We start from the raw sequence: 23,266 nt of genomic DNA, 5'->3' as shown, positions 1-23,266 counted from the left end.
CTACAAGGCTGACAGTGCTTTCTCCAGAACATCTGGTTTGGTTCCAGGGTAAGTCACTCACAAGACTCAGGAGGAGGCAAAGAGGTCACCTGGAGGAGAGGCCTGGTTGGGAGTTCAGACTCGAGTTTGAATCTCTGTAATATGGCTGGATTACCCAGGGGATGTGGACTGGGACCCAACTCTATGTCTCAGCTTATCTTCCTATAAAATAGAGGAAAATTTCTCTATTTCTACCTCTCCTAACACAGCTCTAAATTTTTACCAAAGTGCTTCTTTCTACCCACACTCTACAACTGTCTCCTCAAACCCTCCCCTTCAAACCTCTGCCCAAAACCAAGAGGAAGTATGAGGCAGAGAGAGTCTGCTCCCTTAAAGACAGTAAGCAATGGGAAGGAAAGCTACAGTGAAATTTAAATACAGAATCTTTCCCTCCACTCCCTTCTGTTCTATTCTTTGGGAAGACTCGACTCATCCACACAATCCAATATAATAACCAACAGGGTCTGGCTACCATGATGGTGGTATTTGTGTTCTCCAGAAGGCAAAAATGAGACACAAAAAAGAAAGACTTGGGGTGGGGCAGGGGTTGGGAGGAGGGGGGCTAAGAGGCAGGGGGAAATTGGGAGACATCTATAATACTGTCAACAATTAAAAAATGATTTCACTTTTTAAAAATGCATTTTAATTCTTTTTACTCCACCTGCATCCATAAAAATAATCAAAAAGGCTGAGTGATTTTCTCATGTCCAGAGCAGTGTGTGCCAGAAAAGATAATGCACTTACCTGTGGTCTCTTTTGACTGCATGTAGAAGAAAATCTGACTCAAATACATTAAACCTAAAAAGCACTTTATTGGCTCAGTTAATTAAAAAGATGAAAGGTATACTGGCTTCAATAGTTTCACTTAGAACTTATTCTCTTTCTATCTCTCTGTCCTAACTTCAACTTCATGTCCACACTGCATCCCCTACTGTTCCCAAGAATGGCTGCCAGCCAGCAGCTCCCAGAGTCATGAACTTCCTCATTCACATCTAGAAGGTATGCAGGAGCATCTTTGTCCCAGCATTCACACACACACAAAAAGAAAGGCCTGATACTTGGACTTGGCTAGCTTAAGCCCCAAGTCACACCAGAAGTAATCATTACTGGCAGGGGATTGGCTATTCTATTTGATTAAGCTACCAATGAGCCAACAGCAAAAGCAGCTTCCCTGGACCACTTGAATTCCCAAATAAAACTGGAGACCTTTGACAAAGAATAAGGGAAAATGGATGCAGGAAAGATAACCAACTAGTATCTGCTATAGATGCAAAGTGGTTTATCAAGTTCAGAACCCCAGGGTTGGTTGGTTTGTTTGCTTGCTTGCTTGTTTGCTTGCTTGCTTTTAAGGCTTTATTTTTTGTTCTTTATTGATTTATTTTTATAGCAGGTTTAGGTTCACAGCAATATTAAGAAGGTACAGATATTTTCCATATAACCTCTGCTCACACATGAATCTCCCCCATTATCAAAATCGTCCACTTGAATGGGGCATTTGTTACAATTAATGAACCTACATTGACACATCATAATTACTCAAAGTTCATGATTTACAGCATGGTTCACTCTTTGTGTTGTACATTCTGTGAGTCTGAACAAATGTATAATGGCATGTAACTATCATCCATCATTATGGAATCATACAGAATATTTTCACTACCCTTACGGTCCTCTGCGCTCTGCCTATTCATCTCTTTCCCACCCAAAACCCCCCAACCCCTAGCAACCTCTGATCTTTTTATTGTCTCTATAATTTTCCTTTTCCAGATTCTCATATAATTGGAATTATCCAGTATGTAGCCTTTTAAATTGGCTTCTTTTACTTAGTAATATGCATTTAAGATTTCTCTATCCTTTCCATGGCTTGATAGCTGAAAAATATATTCTTTTATGGACCACCATGTATTTATCCATTTATCTACTGAAGGATATCTTCATTGTTTTAAACTTTAGACAATTATGAATAAAGCTGTTATGAACTTGCATATGTAAGTTTTTGTGGGAACATAAGTGTTCACTTTTTTGGATAAATACCTAGGAGCACAATTGCTGTATTGTATGGTAAGAGTAGGTTTAGTTTTATAAGAAGATAACAAATTATCTTCCAAAATGTCTGTACCATCTTGTATTTCCACCAGCAAGGAATGAGAGTCCTGTTGCTCCACATCCTCACCAACATTTGGTTTTGTCAGTAGTCTAGATTTTGCCATTCTCATAGGTGTAGAGTGGTATCTCATTGTTGTTTTAATTTGCATTTCCCTGATAACATATGATGTGAAGCATCTTTTCATATGGTTACTTGCCATCACATATATTCTTTGGTGAGGTGTGTGTTAATGTCTTTGGCCCATTTTTTTTAAATTAGGTTGTTTGTTTTCTTACTGTTGAGCCTTAAGAGTTCTTTGCAGCCCTAGCCAGTTTGGCTCAGTGGATTGAGCATCAGCCTGAGAACCAAAGGGTCCTGGGTTCAATTCTGGTCAAGGGCAGGTACCTTGGTTGCAGGGCCAAAGGGTCCCAGGTTTGATTCCAGTCAAGGGCACGTACCTTGGTTGTAGGCTTCCAGGCTCAGCATCGATGTGTTTTTCTCACATTGATGTTTCTCTGTCTTTCTCTCTCTCTTCCACTCTCCCTAAAAATCAATGGAAAAATATCCTCAGGTGAGAATTAACAAAAAATAATTTTTAAAAAGAGTTATTTACATATTTTGGATAATAGTCCTTTATTAGATGTGTCTTTTGCAAATATCTTCTCCCCGTCTATGGCTTGTCTTATCATTTTCTTAACATTTTTGTCCTTTTCTTGTTTCCTTAACAACTGAATAGAGTGTTGTGCACAGTGTGAACCAATAATCTACCATCACTATTCCATCCAGTTTGGACAGCATGGAGATTCACTGGCCAATAAGAGCAACTATGCCCCAGTGAGCTTCCTTTAAAAAACCTGTTTATGTGTGGTGTTCTAGACTCCAGGGAACCAGTAAAATGCATCACATTGAGCACTTCATAGAGTACTAAACGACCCAAATGAGTATGGTATATAAAGTTGGGTTCTCAAGTTTACTTGTAAGTGTACACATGTGCACACAAACTCACAGCTTGAGGGCAGGGACTACATCTATTTCATTTTGTTTTCCTTTTTTCCAGTCATCCTTCACATGCTCATATTGTGTCTTATATACAAGACATAGTATCAGAGTTTGATGAATAAATGAAGAAAAGAAGAAATGAATTAATTGGTAATTTACTAGTAGTGAATGTTCAGTCTATGAGTTTGAGCCAAGAGAGGTGAGTTGTTCTTGGATACATCAGAAAATACCTTTGCTAATCACACCAGGCATGAAACACTATACTGAGAATCATAAATCTGTGGGAAAGTCAGAATTTGAACCAAATTGAATTACCTGTGCTGAGAGCTGGTTCAGACCTGTCCAAGTTCTTGCCCACAACCCTCAGACACAGTTGTTTCTACTGCATTTGGGTATATAAGAAGGAGTAAGTGATCCTGTTAGGTTATTTAAACATGCATGATAATTTCATGAGCAATTAAAGCAGCATTATGAGTGGTTAAAGACACAGAGTCTAGAATCAGCCTTCTGTACTCAGATCCCAAGTGTGTCACTGAGCATTGGTAACCTTAGGTTAAATGACTTAACCTCTCTCTGCCTCCATTCTCTCATCTGTAAGATGGGGTTAAGAATAGTACTACTTCTTAGGATTATTGAAAGATTTACTATTTAAAAATTGCTTCAAATAGTGGCTGGCCTAGAGAAAGCACTACATAAATATTTGTTGTTATTTTTGCTCCTTTTTGTATACAGGACCCACAGAGTCTGACTCTTGAATACTTGGTTTCAGAAGAACTCAAAGACTGTGCAGACATGGACTCAAGTCAGGGAGCCAGGCCCATTTTCTTGTCTAGATAATAAGAATCTTTGCCAAATTTATTGCCCATACCCTGGCTTTCTTTTCACCCATAATAACCCATAAATAAAGTGTGAGGAGCTAGTAATATAGGCTGAGGCAGAGATAAGAGAGCAGTAGAGGCCGGAAGGGTGGCTTCCATTCTCCAATATAGTCAGAAATATTGCAGGAATCAATGGAGGCTTTATATCAAATGCCTTCTTTGCTTTGCATGGCCCTCCACTCTTTTTCTCTCATTTTCTAAGCTGAGAACACTGTCGTTTTCTGAAAAGAATAACAAAGATGCATATATGCCTATAAATGGAAGATGAAGTGGTGACTGAGGGCTTCCTCTTGCCAAGGAAAATAAGCGCAAGGGAGCTGAGAGAGAGGAGCCAGGGGACCCAGCGAATCAGAAGCTCTCTATCTCCTTGGGAGCCGGCTCTGGCCTATGCAGGCCTGACTCTCTGGGAATAGCAGCTCCATGGTCCTGCGGGAAAGCCCTGCCAGGAACCTTGGGGCCATGGACCAGGGGTTGCTGGGAGCTGAATGCTGACGTTTTCCATGGGAAAGGAGGAGACACTGGAGGCTGGTGTCCCAGAGAAACCACTGTTTAATTCAAAAAGCATCAGCTTACTGATTGCTGTGCTCAAGGCATGGGGCTTAGGGGCAGGAGAAGCTAAGAATTTATATGTTCTGTCCTCACAGACTTAGGGTCAATGGGGATGGGCCTGTGAGAGTGATGGTTAGACAGATATAAAAGTAGCTGCACCTTCCAATCACCAAGAATGAGGAGGTTTCCAGGAGTGAGGGGTCACACTCAATTTGAGGAAGTGACATTGGAGGCTAGTTTTAAAGGAAGGGTAGGATTTTGACAGATGGAGATGGGGACATGGGAGTGTATTATGGGCAAGTGACTGATGTGACTTGGGATGAAGACAGGAGACCAAAGGCACCTCTCGGGGGAAACAAAAGGCTCAATATAACAATTTGGGCAAAAATGGGAGAGTAATGTTTAAGTGTGTAACTTGGAAAAGAACCCTGAAAAGTCAGGCTGGAGGCGATGGGGACTCACTGAATACACGGGAGTACATGATAAGTGCTAGGTTTTAGGATAACCATCCTGCAGAAAGAGAGGATGAATTGGAAGGAGGAAGAAAGGAGACAGCTTGGAAAGCAAGATATCTAAAGGCTTTCATGACAGTTTTTAAAATCTAAATTTCTTACCACAGCATAGCTATAAGGACCCTGTTCTGCCTATCACTCCTAATTCATCTTGTGCCACCCTCACTACACTCTAACAATACTAGTTGTCTTTCTGGTCCATTAACATACAAGCCTCTTATACCCCAAAGCCTTAGCTTGCCTTCAAGATGGCCACCATCAATCCATTTCTTCCTTAAATGCATCGGGCATTCTCCCTTTGAGTGGTGGAATCTAAAACTCCATGTCCTAGAATCTAGGCTGGCCTGTGACTGCTCTCATTAACAAGATGCTACAGAAGTGACACTAAACCAGATCCAGGTCTAGTTTTTAACAAGTTGGGCAGTTTCCCCCTTCTGCTCACTCTAAAGAAATCCAGCCTCCATGTAAGAAGTCCAGCTATCGTGAGTCCTCCATGCTATGAGGAAGCCCAAGCTAGACAAATGGAAAAGCCATAGGAAGAGAAAACATTGATAGGCAACCTTCAGCTAGTCCAGCCAGCCTAGCCCCTGAACCATAGAAGTGGAAAAACCAGCTTGAATACCCAGTCCAGCTGAGCCTTCAGATAACTTCAGTCCCAACTGTTATCTGACTACATCTGCAAGAGAGATCCCCCTAGTGAGAACACCCAGAAGTGCCCAATCAACCCACAGAGTTGTGAGAGATGATAAGACATTGTTGTTGTAAACCATTAAGTTTTGAGGTAGTTTGTTATGTAGGCATAGATAACTAAAGGACCCATTGTCTTTCTCTGGAACTCTTCTTTCTCTTCCACCCCTACCCTCATGTCCTTCATGGTGGATCACAAATTTCAGATGCCACCCACACTTCTTTTCCCACTCTACCTAAATATCCTGGGTTCCACCTCACTCTGAATGTTACTGTATTATCTCACACCCTTCTTGCTCCCTTCCCAGCATTTCTCATAATTGAGCTATTATTCATGGCTGATGCTTCTTTTCTTTCACTAAGCATGGGCTCTCTGAAGTTAGAGACCATTAATACTTTGACCACTATTTCATCCCTATATCTAGAAGATAGTATATGCCCAATAAACATTTATCAAATGGATGGAGAAGTCATAATCTCTCTATACAACACAGAGCCACTGACAGTGTGATGATAGGTGGCAGATTAATTTCAAGAGCCCCAGTAGTCTACCAAGCAAATAAGTGAATAAATATATATAGTCTAGTTGAAAAGTCTTAGGAGTATGTTCTTTTCATGTACCCAAAATTAGCTGATCAAAGATGGCTGCAGAGAATATGCTCATTATAAATCACTGATTAGTTGACAGAAAATTTGATTAAAAAACTGATGACTTAATGAATGGGTTACTAGTAGAGTCAGTTCTAGAACTTCTGATGCCACAAGGATCCTTAAAAGTCCAGGAGAAATCATTTAAAAAACAGTTGAAAGAGCCTGAAGTTTTCTCCTCTTTTACCAACTCTCCCCCATGTAGAACTTAACCTGCATAAACAGAATTCTTGGAGCATGTCACATGCCTACTGTTTTTGGTTCCCAGTGGGAGATGGGTAGTGAGGAGAAAGCTGATCAGAAGGAATTCAAGGGTGAAGTTAGGCAGTCCATCACTCTGGATCATCAGACCCCAGGTAATCAAATCACTGACAGGGGTTAAACTCTCATGATTATCAGTGGTCCAAGCCTCATTGTGTGGCCCATTACCTCCCTTACTAGCACAACTGTTTTGATCTATACAAGGTAAGTCAATTTTTATTTTGGAGGGAGTCAAAATTATTGACAAGGTCCATTATCCCTAATCTGACCTGTCTTGTGCCTCTTTCTTCTTCAATCTCTCCAGTACCTCTCACCTCTCTTCATGCTGTGCCTTCCCTAAATTGTTTTTGTCCCTCCCCTAATAGTCTCTGCCACTTTCCTTTATGCTGACAGTACTGCAGCATACTACTGAGCTATCTTGAGTTTCTTTTCATTCCTCTTTGATCAGAGGCAACTAGGGAGTCATCGAGGAGAGAGGAGGGTGGGTGGGTGGTGCAAGTGGGAATATTTGTGTTGCAGGTGATTAGAAGAGCCAAGTTCTTCTCACAGCTCTGCCTCCTCTAGCCACTTGATCTTTATTCAAATACTTAACTTCCTGAGCCTCAGTTTATTCATCTGAAAATGAATAACCATGGAGGTTATTCATAATTATAGGAATAATAATTATAATGCCTGTCCTTCCCCAAAATGGAGATGGAGATTAGGCATACTCTGTATATTTCAAATGCTAAGCAAATGTATGGAAATACCATTTCTGCTTTCTGGTTGTGAGGAAGCGTGGTCTCACTTAGGTTAAGAGGCCTGTGTTCCTGTTCTGGCTCTGCCCTTGACTCATTTTAGATAAGTTACAGTCCCACTTTGAGCCTCAAAATCCTCAACTACAAAATGAGGGAATTAGAGAGATGATCTTCTAGAGTACAAGGCACCATCTAGGAGTATTCTGGATCTACTTTATCCACTCTTCTATCCCAACATTGTAGTCACATAACAAATAACTGACCTGTCTTATGCCTCTGTCTTCAATTAATGTATAATATGGGATGTATATGATCAAGCCTTGAAAATAACTACCCATACACATTAATAGTTACTAAAAAATCTGGCTGGGGGTAGGGCAGTAGACAGAGGAGGATTCTAATGAAAACCTAGCAGGCCAGGGGCCACATCCTTCCTCCCTTCCTCATTTCCACTCATTTTCACATCTTCTGCCCTAGTTTTCTGGGAACCAGGCCTGAGTTGGGACAACCAGGTGATATTTGAGCAAATGCTAAACACCTCTAAGCCAGATCAGAGTAGGAGAGGCAGAGAGATGCCGGGGTCCAACCCCAGCAGGTCCAGGGGTTCCCAAAGGCGTGGATGGAGTCGGCGAAGAAGGAATGACAAGGTGCAGCGTTCAGTTGATGGAGTCGGCGAAGAAGGAAGGACACGGAGACAGTGTTCAGTTGATCAGCAGCCTAGCCAGGATCTCTAGCCAGGATCTCCAGCGAAGTTCTGGCTAGGATCTCCAGCCAGGTTCTGTGTCCATGTTCTCTTGCTAGGTTCTCCAGGTTCTCCAGCCAGGCTCTGTAGCCAAGTTCCCTCGCTAGGTTCTCCAGCCAGGTTCTGCCCAGGTTCTCCAGCCAGGTTCAGTCACCAGGTTCTAGTCAGGTTCTCTTGCCAATTTCCGTAGTCAGGTTTAGTCCAGGATCTTTTGCCATGTTCTCTCACTAGGTTCTGTCTCTAGGTTCTGAGGCCAGTTTCTTTCCAGGATCTTTTGCCATGTTCTCTCCAGCGAAGTTCTTCTGTCTCTAGAGAACGTTCTGTGTGGGTTCTGTGCCTATTTCTGTCTCTCTCGGTTCTGTCTTCTTACATCTGTATTTATACCAGTTGATTCCAATCCTATCAATCTCTATTTCAAAGGTTAGGGCGTTTCTTATCTCCATTCCAGGGAGTAAAGATTATGTAGCTTAAGCATGATTGTTCGTAGTTAAAGTGATTAATTTCCCACCTGGCACTTAGTTAAGAGGTTTTATTCCCTCCCTAACTTCAGGGGAAAATCCCTACCTGGGGAAACAACCTTTCTCAGAGACCTTGGTTAAAACACATAGTGCCAAGAAGGTGAGCAAACATATTAAAAACAGTATGCCATATATGCCAGGTCCCTTGAAACAGCAAGTATGGACCGGCTCCCGGCAGAGAGATAAAAGAGAAAAGAAGGTGGGATGTTTCAAACTTTAGACTCTGACAACAGGTATAAACCTTTGAGGTTATGTAATCTTATAATGAAGTCACTCATTATCTACATGAGGAACCCGGGGGACATCAAAGTCACATGGCTAATGGGTGATAAGGCCAGTTTGAGTTTTAGGAGGGGACAAAGGGGTTGCTACTGGGGTTTCCTGGAAGTTCTCATTGAGGCAAGTTATACAAAATTTAGAAGGAAGAACCATACCACATCCCTGATCTTCCAGGCTCAATTCCCCAGCACCTCCTCCCAACACACAGCAAAGAGACTAGCTGTGAAGCAGATGTACTATAAATCGTGAGGGCCCATGGGCTAGGAGCAATTTCCTACTCACTGTAGAGCCATTCTTCTGTCTTAATGTAGTCATATGTGTTTCCCTGCCTCATGGAGGGGCCTTCTTGTCTCTGAGATGGAATTCACAGTTTTCAATCACCTGCCTGGGAATGGGAGGGATGAGGGCCATTGCCAGGGTGTGCATGAGCACTGACCTCACAGCTCTGGCAGCAGTGGTCACTGCTGTTGCAAGGGGCCTTCACCAGGACCCAGTCCTGAGGGAACATCTGCAAAACAGTGGTTGTCTTGAAATAGGCCATGGGAAAGTCCAAGAGAAGCCACGGCTCTTGAAAACCATCCCAGAACCCCACTGGGATGCTTTGCCAGAGTACACTGAGCCCAAAAGGTCTTGGGTCTTAAGCTGTTTTATTCATTTTTATTTTTTAGCTAGACTTTTTCATTGGAAATTCAGAACACTAAAGCTCTCCTAGGGCTTTAGATCTAAGCATGCCATGAGGCTCCCCCGTGGATCGCTAGAGGACCTGTGCTCAGGGTCCCTCTGCTCAGCACTGAAAATGCACTTTGCCCCCAAGTCTGTGGCTAAAAAGCAGCAAGGAAGGGCTGAGACCAAAACTCAAATCTGTGCCTCTGAGCCCTAAATCTTCTTTCCATGGAAAGGAAAATATAAACCACCCAGAGGCAGGCACATGGTCTTATTCATTTCTGAACTCTCAAAACCCAGAACAGCCCTGAGCACTTAGTAGGTCCTCAATAAGTATTTGACTGAATAAATAGATAAATTGCCAGACTATACAAAGAGAATGTCGAAGCAGAGTTGCTTTACCCAGATACAATGCATCTTATGTTAGGATGTGACAAGTGAGATAATGAGTTAGCCAACCAAAGCCCATGGGCCAAATCCATAAGCTGAGAATTTCTTTTACATTTTTAAATGGTTGGAAAAATATGCAAAGAAAAATAATATTTCATTACACATGAAAACTTGGGTGAAATTCGAATTTCAATATCTGTAAATAAAATTTTATTAGAGCATAGCCACTCCAGTTCACTTACTGGTATTATCTGTGGTTGCTTTTGCAGAACAATGGTAAAGTTGAATAGTTGCAACAGAGACTACAAGACCCGCAAGGCTGAAAATACTTCTTATCTGGACCTTTACAGAAAACGTTTGCCAATCCCTGACTAAAGAATTCCCCAGTTAGGTAAATGTTCTCTAAATCTAAACCTCTAATGTTGATGGACTTGGGTTAAGCTTCTCTCTCTCTCTCTTTCCCACCCCCCTTCTTTTTAAATTGAAATAATTCTAGAACTGCTTTAAGTTATCTTGAGTGATATAATGTATTTGTCTTGCAGTTTTTCTCTCCGAAAAAAAAGGGGACCTGTTCAATGACAAAGGGAAGGAATTTCTAAAGGGATTAAAGCAGTGGTTCTCAACCTTCCTAATGCCGCGACCCTTTAATACAGTTCCTCATGTTGTGGTGACCCCCAACCATGAAATTATTTTCGTTGCTACTTCATAACTGTAATTTTGCTACTGTTATGAATCATACTGTAAATATCTGATATGCAGGATGTATTTTCATTGTTACAAATTGAACATAATTAAAGCATAGTGATTAATCACAAAAACTATATGTAATTATATATGTGCTTTCCGATGGTCTTAGACGACCCCTGTGAAAGGGTCATTCGACCCCCAAAGGAGTTGTGACCCACAGGTTGAGAACCGCTGGGTTAAAGAGTTCAAAACAGGAGAATCCCCCAAGAAAAACTCGGTCCACTTTATGTATTGCTAAGGCCTAGCACTGTCATCAGGACTGTGAGGGTACAAAAACAGAAACTTCTCTGAGTTCACATAAGGGTCTGTTGCCTCACCCTGAAATGGCCATGACCTCTGTCCAACCTTGCTTCCCGAATTTTGTGTCCCTGGAGGCCTCAACCATTTTGGGCCACATGAACAGTGCTATCTTTGGAGGTCTTCCCTGAGCCAGGCCACAGTGCACACACAGCTCCCTTGAGCAGCAAGATGAAGCTATGGTTTATCTAGATCCAGACGTAGTAAATGGCGTTTGTCTCTCCCTCCCTGCACACACACACACACACACACACACACACAGCAGACACAATCCATCCCAACAATCTAGTCAGCAAACAAAATTACAATGCCTTGCCTTCTCTCATTGCAAGTTTCTTCTAAACAACTAACTCCTTGCATGTAGAAATTATGTCTTAGTGATTTTTATTTCCCTGCATTTAATACAATGCCTGATGTGGTAGTAAGTATTCAACTAGAGTTCTCTCTCCCCTTCTTTCTGTTGCCCCACCATTAGGTAAGATGTAGAATGGACTCCAGTGTTCTTTCCACTGAGTGGCTGCTAACTGCCTCCCAGGCTCCCATGGGTCCATGGCTAGTGTGGCTCTTCTCCCCTTAGAGAGTGCCACTTGTGCTTTAGCTTACTGAAGAAAGAGTCTTCATTTGTTCTTCCTCTCTGGTCTTCTGATCAGCTGAGAAAGTCCTCATTCCATCTGAGTCCTTCTTCTCCTTAGTCAGGAAGAAAAAGCTCTTTACCCAACTCAAACCTCTTTGACTCTCTCAAAACCAAAGGAAAGTAACTTTCAATCTCTTCTTAAATCAGAAAAGAAACTGTCCTCTTTCAACGGGTATTGCCAGCTGCTGGCAAGGGTGTTTTAAGACATTTAAATACAATGGCATGTCTCCTGGCAACTGTAATTTCTCTGGTAACTTCTAAGTTTTACAGACTGCCTTGGAAACACAGGGCCTTGGTGACAGACTTCTTAGGTGACCAAATTCCTCAGAACTAACTCCTCTAAGAATTTAAACCTCTTATAGAACAGAAACTTCTAAACTTCAATATAAAGGGAAACTTGAAACCCTCATTTAAAAAGATAATGGAAACTCCACTAAGGGTTTTTATCACACCATCCACAATGCTGTGGACATGGACAATATAGAATTTAAATTTCGGGAGGCCAGGGGATTGTCAAGGGCGGGGGGGAAAAAAGGACACATATGTAATACCCTTTGTAATACTTTAAGCAATAAAACAATAAAAAAAAAAGAATTTAAATTTCACAAGTGGGAAAAAAAAGTGCACTAATCTGAGTTCAGAATGGGTGGGGAGAGGGGGTTTGGAAATCAAGTGGGACACACATGGAAGGAACAAACTGAGATGGTGGTTTACAAACCAGGACCAGAAGAGACTACCTGGGGAAACTGTTCAAATAGAGCCCCTGGCCCTGTCCCCAGAGATTCTGATTCTCTAGGTCTAGGATGAAGCCTGAGTCATTTTTAAAAGCTCTTCCAGTGAATCTGATAAGCATTCAAATTTGGGAGCCATCTGAAGAATATCCCCTCCCCCACCCCATGGTGCTCCAAGGGCCTCCTAGGTCTTAGTTCCCTCAACTTGTGTCAGTTCCGAATTCTAAGATCCAGAGTAATAGGAACCCATTTTCTTTAAAATATAAGAAAGCAGCAACCACTAAATACTGTGCTCGGCACTGTGCCAAGGGAACCTGGGAGTGTGAGGCTGTGTCAGGCCCTGGGCTGTTGGAAGGCTACGTGGTTTTGCTTGGGCTTGCAGCCTGGTTTATTTTAGGTGCTGGGTCTGCAGGCTAGTAGGCTGACCTTCCTTGGTTATTCCCCAGGGAGCAGGCTACCAGGCTCATGCTGCCTCTGCAGCTCCAAGGACAATTTCTACAGCATCCAGGTAACAGGAGCTGACTGGTAGACATAACCGAGTCCTGCAGCAAACCTGTGGAAGCAGCCTGCTGGGAGGAAAGGTGCCTGGTGTGGAGGCTTTACAGGTGATCCTAGCACTGCTACTCACAAGCTGTGTGATTTGGGGCTAGTCACTTCCCCTCTCTGGCCTCAGTTCCCCCAACTAATGAAATAAGGAGTTGAACTAGATGGAGGCAACACAGAGTAGTGGAAGGAATGTGTGTCCTGAAACCTGGCTTCTTTTATGTCTTTGGGCAAGTGACTGAACCTTATTACATGTCAGTTTCCTCATTTATACAATGAATCTGATAGTACCTCACTCCTAAATGTGAGATGATATGTACCAAGTGCAATCAGATGAAGTGAGTACCAAATCCTGATAGAGATAGTGACTTTGCAGGGAGTTTAGGAAAGGGAGAGATAGCTATGCACAGGTCAAGTAGGGTGCAATGGACATATGACCTTCTGAAGGAAGTAGGATTTGAGTTGGGATCATTATAAATGCCCAGAATTTGGATAAGCAACTGAAAGAATAAATCCTAAAGTATAGGAGGAAAATCAGTAAATCTGGATTGGAAAATTTGGGTTTTAATGTCAGCTCTCTTACTGCCCAGTTGTCTTGCTGATTCTCTGCTTCTTTTTCTATAAAATTAGGTTGTGGTAGGAATGAATAAGGTGATGTGGGAGAGAACATCTTGCAATGTGCCTAGAAAGTGGTAGGTTTTCTATGGATTTATGGATTTCTGATGAGGAAAGTGGGGATGAAAAGAAGAATTTCCAAGCACCTTTATAGATCAGTGAGTATATTAGTAGAGCTCAGAAATTTCATCTAGAACTCCATGTTCATCTAGAACCCCAAGATACTCTAAGAGGGAGAGTGTCTTAGTCAATTAATTTAGGAATAGGAGCATGATATCCCTCTCTTGAAGATGTGCTATCAATGTGAAGACATTAATGATTCTGCAACGTCTTTTCTAACTTTATTTTCACCCAGTAGTTCCCAAATTTAATTCACTTCTAAACCAGTTTTCCACATTAAACCTGTTAACCTCCCATGGAACTCAGAAGGGGCTTTTCTGATGTGAACTAAGGGGATGGCAGCAGAGAAATTTGGAAAAATTACTTGTGTTCTCACTGTACTCAGCTCTAGGAATGATCTGTCCAATGATGTAGATCAGCTGGGATGAGCAAGCACCCATATTTGGAAATATAGAGACCAAAGCTTAAATGCAGTCTCTCCATTTATGTGCCACGTTGCCTTGGGCAAGTTACTTAAGCTTCCTTTACCTCCAACTTCTTCTCTATAAAGTCGAAACACTTACCCGATAATTTCACTGCGAGAATCAAATGAGCTAACGTACCTGAAGAGGTTAGCACCAGGCTTGGTACATAGAAAGCACTCAGTAAGCAGAAAATGGGAGTCATTATTATTATACCACCATCTCTACCAGTCATTTTGCAAATCTTGGACATTGAGCCCAGAGAGTAGGAATCCTTAATCTCTGCTTTCCTCTTCCTTGTGGAAGTCAACCTAGAACTCCATCAAGAGGAGGTGAGTAAGGCCATTTCAAAGAAGGCAATGATGATGGTATCTGTTTAGTGTTTTTTTTCTGAACATAGAGCAAAGGAAATGGGGGGAAGGCTTTTTTATGAGGAGGACCTGTCCTTCCAAACCAGTCTGAGCAGGCAGCATCAACTCTCGCAGGCTGGAAGCTGGCCATTGTGAGATGGAGAATTTGCTTAGTCATTTCTCAATAGCAAGAGCAAGTAGCTTGAAGAAGAAGCCAAAGATACCCCATGGGAGGTCAGCCAATTGCCACCTAAAAAGAGAAAAGGAGAGGGTGGCAAAGAACTCTGAGGGCCAGGATCTTATCAGGGTCACGGGGCAAAGACAGCTGGCCTCCAGTATCAGAGATTCTTGCCCTGTGCCCTGCTCAAGTGCCACCACCATAGGCTGAGGGAGGTTGACTCAGGTTCACCCCAACCCAAGACCTCAGCGCTCCTCCCTTTGCTGAAGAATATTAGCCACTGGCAGCAGCTGTCTCTATAAAGGTCCTGTGGTCAATTTATCTTCATTGATTCATTCATTCATTCAACTCATATTGATTTAATGCTTACTATATATGCCATGGGGAACAGATTGTACAAAAACACACACACACACAAAAATCCTTTCACTTATGGAGTTAACATTCTAGTGTAGAGACAGAAAATACACAAGCAATCAAATCAAGAAAATAGTTTCAAAAAGTGATAAGTGCATTAAAGAGAAATAATAAGGGTGAGGGGAAGAGATCAGTGGGTCAGGGGCTAGAAAGGAGTGGAAAGGGGAAGCACTAAGCCCCCTCAGAAAGGAGACATCTGAGTTAAGATCCGAATGGAACCAGGGAAAAAGATGAGGAAGCTGAAGCATAATAGTTGAGTAAATTCTATTCAGTCCCATAGTGAGGTCAAGACACAGCCAAAACTAGAACCTAGGGTATCTTGAGTCTTAGCTCAGGGCTCTTCCATGTGGGTCAGGAAATCTTTTAAAGCCCAGGTCCTGCCATTCTTCATCAGCTGAGGACTGCTCCAAGCTTTTTAGAAGATAATAATTAAGAAGATAATTAATATCATCCTCATCCTATTCTTTTCCACGCCATACAATCTTTTCTCTTTTTAGCTCTCTTTTCTATGGTATATATTGTTTCCTATTAGCCAAGTCCATTGCTTCTTTTTCCCTGTGGAGAAAAAAACAGTTAAATTACATTTCCCAGCCTCCCTTATAGATCAGCATTTCTATGAGACTGATTTCTAGTCAATATAATTTGAGCAGGATTAATGCACATCCTTCCCAGAATGGCCCACAAAAGTATCCCAGGCTCAGTTGTCCATGTTTTTCCCCCTTCTATCAGCTAAATGTAATTGAGCATGGCCAGCATGGAGCCATGTATTGAAGATGGCGGAGCCTCAAGATCAAAAGCTTCTAGATCTTTTTATCACCACTTAGAGGAAAATGGCCTGTCAATCAGGAAAACCCATTTTATAGTTTTTGTGAACAACAGATAAACTTCTACTATGTCTGGGCCATTATACATTATGAGATTTGTTTGCTACAGCAGCTAGTACATTGACCTAGGTTAAAGAGACAACTTGCTTTAAACCAGAAAAATACTTGCCAACACATGGTATTAACTTTCCAACACTTAGACTCTTCACAAGAGACTAATGGTTGAAGTTAAAGAAGAAAGCTCAGAGACCATAGACCATGTCCTTCTTTATTCAAGAGGAGAAAATGAGGTCCAGAGAAGAATAAATCTCACTTTTCCAGATTGATTATGGTTCAGAGAGTAATTCTTCAATGATGACAATTGACAGAATCAGGTTCAAATCTGTTTTTGGACTCCATATTGATTTTGTTTGATCTTATGGATGGTGGCTAAGACCATCACATAACCAGGAACTCCGAGTAAAAGCAATTGTTGAAGCAATTCTCCAAGGTCATGACAACCAAAAGGTCCCTGTAAGACTAGAGCACTGATTTCCTGGCTCCTTGCTCAATGCTCTTTTTGGGACATCATCTTGCCATTCTACTGACAGATGGTGAGTACAGTGTCCAAGACAGGCTTTAGAACAGGACTCAGACAAAGCTCACTGTCAAAGATGTCTTCTGTAACAGTAACCCGAATCTCCTATTAGCAGTTTACATCTACCTACTCATGTTCTGTCCTCAGGAAAGTTGAAGAGTGTCTGATCACCTGCCTTCCTATAACAACCTTCCTGACACTAAAGGGTAAGGATCAAATTATCCCTTAGTCTTTACTTCTCCAGGACAGCTATAGTGTCACAGCATGCCCCATTTTATAAGAAATAAAAACAATCATGACCATAACAGCCCCATAAGCTTGGCTGGAATGGTTGAAATGTTGGTCTACGCTGAACTGGCACCATCGTCCAATTGTTTCTTCCGTCACTCAGCAGGACCTGCAGGGCTCTGGCAGAAGAAACAGGGAAATGGGTTGGCTTGAGTCAATCTTACTGTAGATACTCTGCCCAAACCCAGTTCCCTGAAGCCCTCTGAGCACTTAGCCATGTTTCAGGCAGGCAGGGGGTGTACAAATATCTACTTTTTAAGGACTATCCCAGTGGTCTTAAACCTTTCCTGATCCACATCCCTATCAATAAGAGTACCTGAATCATGTCTTCCCAATATACCTATTAAAATACTTAATATCTATCAAATACTTAAATATTAATCAACATTTAAATATATTAAAATAATAATTAAATATTACTTTAATTAATCAATAGACATTGAGCTACTATTTATTCAAATATTTCAATAGGTATTTAAATAGTTAATAAATATTAAAATAATATTGTTATTTTAATATATATTATTTCAATAAAATACTTATTGAAATATTGATTAGAATATACATGTGCTATATATAAATCAATTATGTATATGATACAGTATTCACAAAGGTAAGAACGTTTAAAGGATGAGATTTTAAAAAAACAATAAAAATAAAAGTGCTAATAATTTCTTCCCTGGTCCTAGTGGGCCATTCTTCACTGTCTCCTCTTTGGAGAACACTTGGTCCATCGAAGTCTTTGAACTGAAGTCACAAACTGGCAGCCAACAGGCCAAACATAGCCCATAAATGTGTTTTGTTTGGCCTATACAATGTTTTCTAAATTTTCTATTAGTTCCCAACACGTAAAAATTGGACAAGTTCACATTAAAATGTAGAAATTTTTTTTATCCATTTAATTCACTGCGTTATCTGATGCCATAGCAGGCACTCATTAAATATTTAATTGAATTTCCAACTTTTCTCAAAAACAATAAGGCCAGCATTTCTTGGCAAGAATCACCTGGACCTGAGTAATGATTGCCCCCTTCAGTAGCGTATGGGCTCCCCATTCCTGGGCCACAGTCCCCACCACTCCCTAATGTCCTATATCTAACAAGCTTCATTCATGCCTATTACCTGACTGGACTCCATGAATATCTGAACAATTGCTTTTATTTGGAGTTCCTGGTTATGTGATGGTCTTAGCCACCATCCATAAGATCAAACAAAATCAATATGGAGTCCAAAAACACAGATTTGAACCTGATTCTGTCAATTGTCATCATTGAAGAATTACTCTCTGAACCATAATCAATCTGGAAAAGTGAAATTGCAATACCTTTTTCACAGGTTGTTTGAAAATCAAAATAAATGAGATAATATCTGTGGACTGCTTAATAAATTGTAAAATATTATGAAAATTAGAAAACATCATTATTATAGCTGTATTTGTCTTCGAAAAGGACTAGCTGAGGTGATCGGGGTGAAGACTCCTAATGTCACCTCCCAGAGCTGATCATATTCTCCTATGTTAATCATGTCTTTCTATACACCTGTCTCTCAGTCCTACTCTACCATCTACCACTTTGAATTTCAGGTATAATGGGAAGACAAATGAAGAGACAAGCCAAAGAGTAAGGAATAAGCCACCACCCAAGAGGTTGGGTTCAATTTCTCCTAATATTGACTCTTTTATTTTACTTTTTACCCATGTCCAAGTCAGTTAATGCTTGTGACTCACTATCAAACCCAGGTCCCAGTGCCTCACTTCCAGAGACCAACAGTGTGCCTAGTGTGCTTACACACCTAATCCTAAGAGCCAGTCCCTACAACCTCCACCTTTATCTTCTTGAGTCTAGACCTGCCATGAACTCCTAATCTTGTTGTTCAGCCTCTGGAAAGATGCCCAAGAGAGCTTTCTTCTTCCACATTTTTATCAGCAGGGAGACTGTTTCTGGTACATTTAGACTCACTTTTCAGTAACACCCATGATATTTATATTCTCTGGCTCTCCCACAAATATGCAATATGTATTTGTCAGTTATAGGCTGACCTATATAAAATTGCCAACATTCAACCATTTCTGACCTAAAAAAAGGGAGCAATTTTATATGATTCAAATTAAGATGTTTAATCCAGGGACCTAAACCTGGGTGTTTCTATGATTTCTGAATCTTCCTGTTTTTAAGCCAAACCCAGGTGTCTATTCATTTCTCGTTGTGATTGCACTGAGGCCCTGAGAAAATACTTCAGCATCTCAAATATGCTGGGGGTTTACTTCCTCAAAGACCTGAGCTATAAATTGCCAGACAATTATGTGAACTAGAAACCCTGGTAAAAATACATATAAATTCTAGATGCAACAGATCCTTGCCTCTTCAGTCTCCTGCCCAGAGGAGCAGCAACAGGTGGAGAGAGCCATGATCCTAAAGGCAGAGGCTTGTCACAGAGACATATGGAAACATTTTGTACATCTCACAGAGGACCTTTATCCACTCCCTTCCCCGTGTCATTCCATTTTCACATTTACCATGCACCTGCTGTGTTAAGCACTCTGCTTTTTATATAGATTAGTTCATCTCATGAAGAGCAGAAATTCCAGATTATCCCTGAACTGATAGGTTTGGGGGATGGTCTTAGATGGTCTCTGGCCTTTTTCCAGATCTGTAAAATGAGTGGGTGTGCTATTTGATCTCTCAGGACACTTCAGTGGAAATTTGTTAAAATTCTTTGCAGCTCTGAAATCGAGTTTTTTTCTTCCAGCTGAAGCCCCAGGACAGTTCCTAAGCCTCTCTTAACCTGAGATTCTCTTCTGAGAGTAGAGCCTGAGCCAAGGGCTTGAATGTAGGCGGGGGGGGAGGGGGGGAGGAGGAGGGAACCTTAGTTTTTAAATTATCCCAGGAAACAGGAACAGGGCAAGGGAAGTAAAAAGGAAGGAAGAGGGGAGGAGGGAAGGGAGGAGGAAGGGAAGAGGCAGGGAGGTCACATAATCTTAGAGAACCCCAACTTGCCTGAAAAAGGAACAGATGATCCCTGCCAAATTCATAGAACTATTGTGAGGAGCACATGACATTTCCCAGATGTGACAGTGCAGAAAGGTATATATACAAGTTATCATTGTGGTAGAGGGTATTGTGAAAAAAAAATGTTGATTTTGCAAACTTTCTGACTATATTATGTATGAATGACCTTATATACTGTACAAGGTTAGTTATTGGCTATATGCTTGTCACCACATCAACCACACTCCTGCACTGGCCCCTATTTCCCTCATTTAAGCTTTCCAGTACCTAGAGATATAGTGTCCCATACAGTAGGCACTAGCTACATGTGACTAGTTAGGTTGAAATATACATAAAGTAAAGAAAAATTCAATTATTTAACCACACAAGCCACATTTCAAATGCTCAATAGCCATGTGAGGCTAGTGGCTACCATATTGAACAATGCAAACATAGAACATTTACACCATTACAGAAAATCTGATTGCACACTGTTGCAAGAGGATACTCAAAACTCTCCTAAGTTACAAGGTCCCAACCTACCTGTGCAGGTTCATCTTCTGCCACACCCATTCATCTGCTCCCTTATATTCTACATCAAACCACATGTTCTTCTGGCTGGTACTTCCACTGGCTTGTGACTTTGTTGGTATGGTCTCCTTGTCAAGAATGCCCTCCCTACCCTGTAATCCATCCTACTGCCTGCTCTTTTCTACCTAGAAAACCCTGCTCACCAATCAAGGTCCAGTGCAAAAGTTCCTTCTTTGGGGCAATGCTCCATGACACTCTCAGAAAGAATCCACCAGTCCCTTTACTCTGGTCCCATCACTGCAGTCTCTATAATAGCACCTATACCCTCAGTATGTCAGGGTATGCATGGCTTTTTCTTGCTGATCTTGGAGGCCCTTGAAGGCAGGGGCAGATCTCATTCATCTTTGTACCCCAAGGGTTCTATCCAGTGCTTGGCAGAGTGGAGACCTTCATCCATGTCAAGGCCATCTCTTCCTCGTCAGAGTGGTTCCCGGCTCTGGCTCAGTCATAGTTGTTCACACTTAAGTGAGGGGTTTACCCACAGATGACTGGCTTCCTCCCAAGCCAAGGAAGATGTGCAGAGAGCAAGTTGAGAACAGGAGCATTGTCAGTGACCATGGGAAAGAGGTCAAGTGGAAAAAGCAGGCCCTGAGGGGGAGAGCTGACTCCCAGGAGGGAGGGGAAGAGGAAGGGCAATCCTAGAACCACACACTGACCATTCTTTCCCAGTGCAATACTCTCTGCTTGACCTCTGTGGTGGCCAGCACTGGCAGCTTCCCCAGCCTCCCACGCTGGCATTCTCCTCAGGGCACTGCCCCACATGCCTGGGGCTGAGTGTCTCCCTTGTCTACTCCCGAACCCACTTCCCTGAGCATATCCACACCATATTCCTCACCACCTGTCCCGCTGGAGTCTGTTCTCTCTCCTGCGTTCCTGGAACTGTCACCAGCCCCAACACCTTTCCTGCTTTCTCACTAGAAACATCCCTGTCAAATGTGGCCTCTCCTTTCCTTCTCCCCCAAGACAGCCTTTAGCCATCAATCAGAAAGCCCTGCCCCCAGACCCTTGTCATGCATGGCCTGAACTCTGCCACTGGACTCATCAAACCCCCATCTTTCTCACGTGGACCCTTCACTGTCATAGCATCCTAGCCGGGCTTGCTTTCTGCCATCTCTGACCCTGCCCTATCAGAATCGACTTCCTAAAAGACAAATCGCTCTCCTCCAGACCTCATGGCCCACAGGGGAAAAACAAACGCCAAACTCTTTAAACAAGGATTCAAGTCACTCCCAATCTGACCCCCCAGCTGCCTTCCCTTTCCGGGAACACGCCATCCACTTTCCCTTCTGTGTATTTTCTCCACCTCCCATGTCCCCACCCTACACACAGGCTTCAGAGTTCAGCTCAATCATTGCCCCTTCCGTGTAACCCAGGGGCAGGCTACTATCCTCACCCAGGCTACTAGAGTTCACAGCCAAATCCCACACATACGAGCTGCAGGACATAAATGTTATTGAACCTCATTGTGCCTCAGTTTCTTCATCTGCAGAGGGGGTTTATAGTGTTGCCTACTAGTTGTTGAGCAGATTGAGTAAGATACTTCATTAAAGTACATAGCACAGCACCTGGCAGGTAAATGTTTCTTTCTACTGTTGTTGGTGGTGGTGCTATTCTCTACCAGGCAGCCTCCAACCACATCTTGCCTGAATGTCTAGAATGGGGCTCAGTTCTTTGACTCTGTTATAGGTTTGGTTTTGCCCATGGCCACCTCACTCAGAAAACATAGGAATCAAGTCTGAATTATCAGTCATCTCCCCAGGCCCAGCACAGAATAGGCCCCGTGACAGTCTGTTGAATTCTTCCTGACCCTCTCAGATCCGGCACCTCCACCAGCAAAGCCTTCATTAAATGCTGACTCCGCAGAAGTTTTGTGTGTAAGTGTGAGACTGTGAGAATGTGTGAGCATGTCGGTGTGAAACCTGTGTGAGTGTATGGCAAATGTGTGTGAAGGTATGAGATATTTGTGAGCATGTCAGTGTGAAAATGTGGGTGAGGATACGTGTGTGAGGGTGTGAGATATTTGTAAGCATGTAGGTGTGAGAATGTGGGTTATGTTGTGTGTGTGAAAGCAAATATATGTCAGCATGTATAAGTGTAAGAATGTGTGAGAGAATGTGTATGTGAGAATATATCGTGAGTGTGCATATGAGTGTGTGAGAATGTATACATGAGTGTGTGAATGTGTGTTGGACACCGCTGCTTTCCAGTATGAACCTTGTAGTTTCCTGACCCCTTGGTTATCCTTACAGTCGGAATTCTGTGTGTCTATCAACAGTCAAAATAGAACCATGCAAAGATACAAAACTTCTGTTCAACTTGTTTCACCTGCCACTTCCCCAGCGCTCCCCTGCAGAGAGCACAAGGGCTGAAGAGAAGTGAGAGCCTCCCAAGGGCTCATGAATGACACATGCCCATTGTACTGAGGGTATAAAAAACGTTGTCATCTCCTGGTGACTCATCAGGTTAGGAATTTGGGGAGTTTGTTCTTCTTGCATAATAAATAGATGTTTAATGAGCACTTGCTATGTGCCAAGCAGTTGACTTATCAGCAACAAATAAACTGTCAGAGGTAGTTACTGGTGTTATTTCCATTTTTCAAATAAAAAAGAAAAACCTAAGGCACAGAGCAGTTAAATAAGTTGCCCAAAGTCACACATCAAGTAAGTGAAGGAGCTCAGGTACAACCCAGCAAGTATGACAATAACACTTGTGTAACTGTTATATTTACTGCCAGAAATGTCTATTTCAGAGTTCTGTCCCACCCCATTTTGCTGAGATCTGAGATAAAAAGTGTGTGTGTGTGTGTGTGTGTGTGTGTGTGTGTGTGTGTGTGTGTATGACTCAGTAACCAGGATGCAAAAACTGGCTGGATTGGAGCTGAGTGTAAATGACCCGGGGCCTCGACACCAGGGGACTGC

General features: G+C 42.2%; 1 long non-coding RNA gene across 1 annotated transcript in view; it reads right to left on the bottom strand.

Moving 5' to 3' along the window:
- Nucleotides 1-23,266, bottom strand: part of LOC308522592 — a 126,282-nt gene that overhangs the window by 30,112 nt on the left and 72,904 nt on the right. Inside the window, exon 2 of the long non-coding RNA XR_013996248.1 lies at nt 2,584-2,668. This is a non-coding gene — a long non-coding RNA (uncharacterized lncRNA). The remainder of the gene's footprint in view (nt 1-2,583; nt 2,669-23,266) is intronic.

The sequence above is a fragment of the Myotis nattereri genome (assembly GCF_964212035.1).
Source record: "Myotis nattereri genome assembly, chromosome: 7".
Classification (NCBI taxonomy): Eukaryota; Metazoa; Chordata; class Mammalia; order Chiroptera; family Vespertilionidae; genus Myotis; species Myotis nattereri.
Note: the sequence above shows the minus strand (reverse complement) of the source record. Positions and strands in the feature narration are given on the sequence as shown.